Consider the following 6,350-nt stretch of genomic DNA (forward strand, 5'->3'; position numbering starts at 1 on the left):
AATGCACCCCACAGATACTTATATTTTGACATTGATTGCAGCAGTATTTACAGTTGCCAGATTATACAATCAGCCTGGGTGTCTTTAAGCAGGTGATGGCTGAAAAATGGACAATGGATTATGTACAAATGGAGTTTTTTCAGCTATAAAGAATAATGAAATTATGTTGTCTGAAAGAAACTAGATGCAGAGTTCATATTAAGTAAAATAAGACAGAACTAGAAAGGCAAATATCACCAAATTTCCCTCACTTGTGGATCCTAGATTTTATATATGATATTTTTCTTTTTTCAAACAGTTTCCATTAAAGTAGAAACTAACTGTCTGGAGGAACAAAGGATACTAGCAGCGGGGGAAGAGGAATAAAAAGGACTTTATGCATGTGAGAACCTTAAAAGTGAATTATATAGCCTGCTGTTGGTGGCGCATGCCTTTAATCTCAGCACTAGGAAGGCAGAAGAAGGCAGATCTCTGTGAGTTTGAGGCCAGCCTGGTCTACAGAGCGAGTGCCAGGCCAGGCTCCAAAGCCACACAGAGAAATCCTGTCTTGAAAAACCAAAAAAAAAAAAAAAAAAAAAAAAGAAAAAAAAAGAAGATAACAATGAACACATGCTGATAAAACAATCTCATTTCAAATAAAAGATAAGGAGAAATGTGTAAAGTTGATAAAATCCAGAGACAAGAAAATGAGGGCAACCAAATAAGTATCTTAGCAATAACAGGCCAGATTCACTGCTGGACACAGAGTTTCTCCTAGTGGGAATAAAGCTGAGAGTCCCATCAAATTCTGTTGGCATGCGATCTGGCAAAGTCCAGGCTTATATTCTAAATAGGTAAGAAGCCTGGGATCTGACTTAGGAGGAGGGATTATTTGCATCTCCCAATTCATTTCCAAGATACAGTAGCTGAGGGCTGTCTTGTGAAGGGACCTGCCGTGTGGATCAAGACTATTCTGGAGGGCCAGAAACCCCAGAATAACCCCATCTTTTGGAATCCTTCACCATTTTTACTGCACAGCTTCAAGTGAGATGCCACTCTGTAAGAGAGACTTTGCTTACTTGTCTTGGTGGAGATACTTTGACACAAACCTAGAGACAGGGTTACATGGTATACAGCAGAGTTGCATATGGAGCAGAGAAGATACCATCTCCATGAAATTTGGGAGCTTGCTCACTGTGGCTGAGGGCGTGGCCAGACACATTTAGTTTTGCTTGATTGACAGGGCTAAGGGAACCATGACTGAGGTCACTGGGTCATGGGGCTCCTATTGTCCTTTTTCAAGCATAAGACTTTGTGGCTATAGTAATTACTCTGCCTCTGAGATAATTCTGTGAAGGTCTTGAACAAACCTCTTGGATATATTTTTGCCCCACTTCTAGGATGTTCTGTTTAAGAAGTTCTAGATAACTCTACTTGGTGCTGCGTATACCCCTTTAGCTTGGTTTTACTTTTTTTGCAAGTAGCCTGGTTGAGAACAATTAAATAACATTCTGTTGTGATGTCTTTTTCTCAATACCCAGTGAGACAACAACTGAAAGGGAGATGAGGGATGCTCAGACATCCTCCTGCCTCCGTCATGCATAACACAACACACAAAGAATGACTTTGCTTGGCTTAGACAGCATAGGCACCTCGGTTGAGTAGAATTATCATTGATTTTATGTTTTTCTGCTATTTTTATTGCTCTGATTCTTTTCTATTGTTACTTTTTATTGTTGCTGTGTGTGGTTCTAGGGATAGAGCTCAGGACCTCATACTCTTGAATATTACTCATCGAGCTAAACCCCCACCATTGCCTTAGCAAAACCAACTCAACACTGAGATAGACCTTTAAGCTTTGTCACTAAGGAAAAGAAAAGCTCCAGCTACTGGTCTAACATGAGTGCTAACAGCAGGGCTTCAGGGAATCTGAAGTCTTGCCTCTGGACAGGCAGACAGACAGACAGAAAGGACACACACACACACACACACACACACACACACACACACACACACACACACACACTAACAGCAGAGGAAAATACACATTTTTTTTCCTGACACCACACTTTGTTTTAACACAGACTACTGACAAGACTGAGAGTGAAGTCAGGGGATAGGGTAGGGTAGGGCTGTGATTCTGGCTGCCACCCGTCCCTGTGAAGCTTCTGGACCTGGACCATTGTCTAACCAGAAAGCAAATGTTTCAGGCCCATGCCATGACTGAAACAGTCAGTATCAGGAACCTCCTTAAGTAACATAGCTAATCTTAGTCATGCCCATGGAAATCCTCATTACTGGGTAGCAGCCAACATTCTCATTTTATGTGTAAGTACAGAAGGTGGCCCCAATAGTTCTGCTGTCTGTGCCATGCTGACTCATATTGCTAGTGTCCTTTCTGTGAGAACTGCAGGGAGGGTGGGACTCTCTAACAATGGAACTGTACTCACAATGCCCAAAGACATCCATCACAACCAATAAAGCATCAAGGATTAATAACCCTGTGGTTCTAGAAATACTTAACATTGTACAACAAACTGATATCCAAGGCAGAGTATCAGGAGAAACCTCTTCCTACAAAACAGTAGAGATACCCACTATAACAGACATACCAAAATCAACACAGGAGTTTGAGATATGGAAAAATAAACTTGGACACTTCCTAAAGTCCATAGGTTTTAAAAATAGATACCATAGTGTTGGAGTACATGAAGTTCTCAAAAAGGAATTAAGTGATGATTTAAAAAAAAATCAATGAAAATCAAGGGACTACAAGTAAGCAACTAAATAAAACAAGGAAGTCAACAAACTATATGCATTATAAATTCAGTATGGGAATAGAGTTTGGGGGAAAAGAACCAATCAAAAATATAGGAAATAAGAACACCATATAAAAAAAAAGTCGGTTGAACTGGGTATAGTGGTTAATGCCTGTGCTCCCAGCACTTGGGTTGCTGAAGCAGGAAGACTACAAGTATGAAACCAAGTGAGACCCCATCCTAATACAAAACAAAACAAAACAAAAATCAGTTAAACACCCGAATAGCAGACCACATCAAGCAGAACAAATGTTAGGGTATGAAAACAGGCTTCTTAAACAATGATATTCAGACAGAAATACAGAGAACAAACAGGAGTGTATGTAGAAATCACTCAACATCTTTGAGATGCTATTTAAAGAACAAAAATTTGTATTGCCAGCAGAAATAAGATCTGAGAGCACATAAAGACTATTGAATGAATAATAAAAGACAGCAGAAAATACCCCAAATAGAGAAGGTAAGAATTGGATATTCATGTGTAGAAGGAATTTAGAACCCCAAATTGACATGGCCAGAAATGAACCCCAGAATGAAATACAATAAAAAGCCAAAAGTACATAATAAAGAAAGAATTTAAAACTCTATGAGGGATAAGTGCCAATGCAAATTTAAAAACAACTACCAGAGGTTGCTCAGTAGAAAACATAGGGGCAAGCAGGGCATGAGAAAGTTAAGTCCTTGAGAAAGTAACTATCAGCCAACATTACTGTGCCCAGTGAAGTTATCTTTAAGAACTGAAGAAGCAAGGCATTCTAAGAAAAGCATGCACTAGGGGAATTTGTAACTACTGGACCAGCAATCAAGGGAGACATAAATCAATAGAAAGAAGAAATATAACAACTGTCATAAAATCAAGGAAAAGGAAAAACACTATTAGAAGGGAGATTACTCAAATGAAATACAGAAACCATTCAAATGCTCTCAATACAGTTAACCACCAAGCTGCCAAGATGAATGTGAGGAGAAGAAAGGAAAAAGAAAAGAACAGTCAAAACAATTAGAAGAAACTCAACAAAATGACAAAAAAATCATATTGTTCCATGATTATTCCCAACATAATCTCCCAAGTAAAAATAGAGACTAGCTAAATGTGTTAAAAAGATGTACAAACAGGTGGGGCTGGAGATGTAGCTCAGTTGGTAGAACATTTGCCTACCATGCACAAAGCTCTGGGTTTGAAGCCCAGCACTACATAACCCAGATACAGTGATTAGTACCTGTAATCCTAGCACTCAGAAGATGGGGGCAGGATAATAGCCTAACATAATAATATAATAATAATATTCAACGTCATAGTAATGGGGGAAGGTGGGAGACTGAAAGCATTTCCTCTAAGGAATAAGACAAGGACATCTTGCCCTTCCTGTCCTCACATAAAAGATTTGGGCACAGCAGTTAGGATAGAGAAAGACATACAAGATATACAAATAGAAAACACAGAAGTCAGAGGGTCCCTGCTTGCAGATACTATCGTCCTATTCCTTTTCAAGGGAAGGTTAATGCAGCAAAACTTCTAACATGTAATTAGCACATGGGCAAGCTAATCTGAGTGCTTTCTAGGGAACTTAACAGAGACCTTTCTGAATACACAGGCCACATAGTGGAGACCCCAGGGAGGGCATGCCAGTGTAGTATGGCAAAAATCTTCACAAAGTGGAGGTAACTCTAGGCATGTACTTAATGAGATACAAAATAAGTATCAAAACAACCTTTACTGAAAACACATGCATAGTAAATCATATCCCAACGTTATTGAAAAGAATAGAAGAAATCCCAGAAATATAAAGCTCAATGTCTGACATCTAATAAAATATTATTAAACACAGAGTGAAGCAGGGGATCATAACTGTGATAAACAGAAATCTATGGAACAGAGTAATAAATGATAATGATACTTGCATAAGCAGAAAGTGCATTAAAATAAATGTTAAACAATTGCTATTATATTCAGGGATTTAAACAAAATGTGAAGCAGTAGAGAGCTAAGAAAGATATTAAAACATACCTAAAAGGATGTCTAGATGTGAGAAACTCAGTATTTAAAGTAAAAGAGCAACAGTAAGGATTCTAGCTATTTGTATGTGACAAAAGCTAACTAGCAGTGAACATACGACATTAGCAGAGTGCCCCAACATGAAACCCACAGGAAAATTCCCAGGAAGAACCTTGTTCAGTGAGTATTGAGGCAATATTAAATGGTCTCAAGCACACAATTAGAGATTTAGAAAAAACGAGGCTTCAGGATTCACTGAAGAAATAGAAACTTTAAATTCTATGTTGGTGGACATTAAATCTACAGATCCAAGAAGCCGAAGCCCATCCAAGGGTAGGCTGTGCACTGGCACCACATCAAGCTCCCCAGAGTCAAGTCACTGTGAACCACTGAGCAACAGAAACGTCACAGCAGAGGAGAAAAGCAGAGTTCAAGGAAACCAAAAAGACAGGCTGCAGACTGCTAGCCCTTATTCCAGGAGATGAACAGTTTTAAAAGATTGAAAGTTAAAAACAAAATTTAGACATGGGGACGCAAATCTGAATTCTCAGAAAGTAAAAGTCTTCTAGAAGAAAGCAAAAGGACTTTTTCAGATAAATACACATGGAGTGAACCAGTCGTTAGTAATCTACAACCAAATGCTCAAGGAACCTTATTAGATCAAAGGGTACCAGGTAAATTAAGATGGAGGTATATCAAGTTTTCAAGCAATTACATATCAACATATAATATACTGTAATGAATGTCTTGGTACATGTAATATAGTATTGCAAAAATTATAAGATTGTAATACTTTAAATTATGGTATATACTTAATATTAACTATACAATTAACAGAATCAAATATTACATTTATTATATAATTGATATATCTTAATAGTTGGTAGCTTAATATTATTGACAACAGATTGTAACAAAGTTAATAATTTATAATGTTACACATTTATTTTGCCACTGTTTTGTAGTTCAGGAATATAGGCATCTTATTGCTGGAGGCCCCAGTCCTGGGTTTCCAGGCTACAATCAAGGCTGGTTTCATAATGGGAAACTTCAGTACAAAATGTGGGCTTCCATAATCAAGCAGAGTTGAGGCAGAATTTATTATCCTGTCTCTGGAGATGGGTTGAAAGTTCTGGTTTTTGCTGGACATTGCCTGAAGACCACTCTCAGATCTGAGAAGCCATTCACTGTACCTTGCAATGTGGGCTTCCTTGTTACTTCTGTTTGTCTCAAGCCAACAAAAATTGTTTACTTTAGACTGCTTAAACAGAATGCCTTGTCTTATAATGTGATGAGGTAATGGCATTCCATCACCTTTGTCAAATAGAATAACATAGCCAGGGGTTATGGCATCTATCAACTTTGCAAACACTGTTGATGCTACTTACAATGAATGCTACTTGCAAATGAATAAACAACTACTGTAAATAGTTTCTGATTATTCATGCTGTAGAATTACTTTTGTTCTCTTTAAATTTAAAAAGTAGAATCAGTAACCTCCAATGTGAGCATAATTACGATTAAATGGATATTCCAAACATGAGTCTCTCTCTAAG

Source organism: Cricetulus griseus, chromosome 3, assembly GCF_003668045.3.
Source record: "Cricetulus griseus strain 17A/GY chromosome 3, alternate assembly CriGri-PICRH-1.0, whole genome shotgun sequence".
NCBI classification, from domain to species: domain Eukaryota; kingdom Metazoa; phylum Chordata; class Mammalia; order Rodentia; family Cricetidae; genus Cricetulus; species Cricetulus griseus.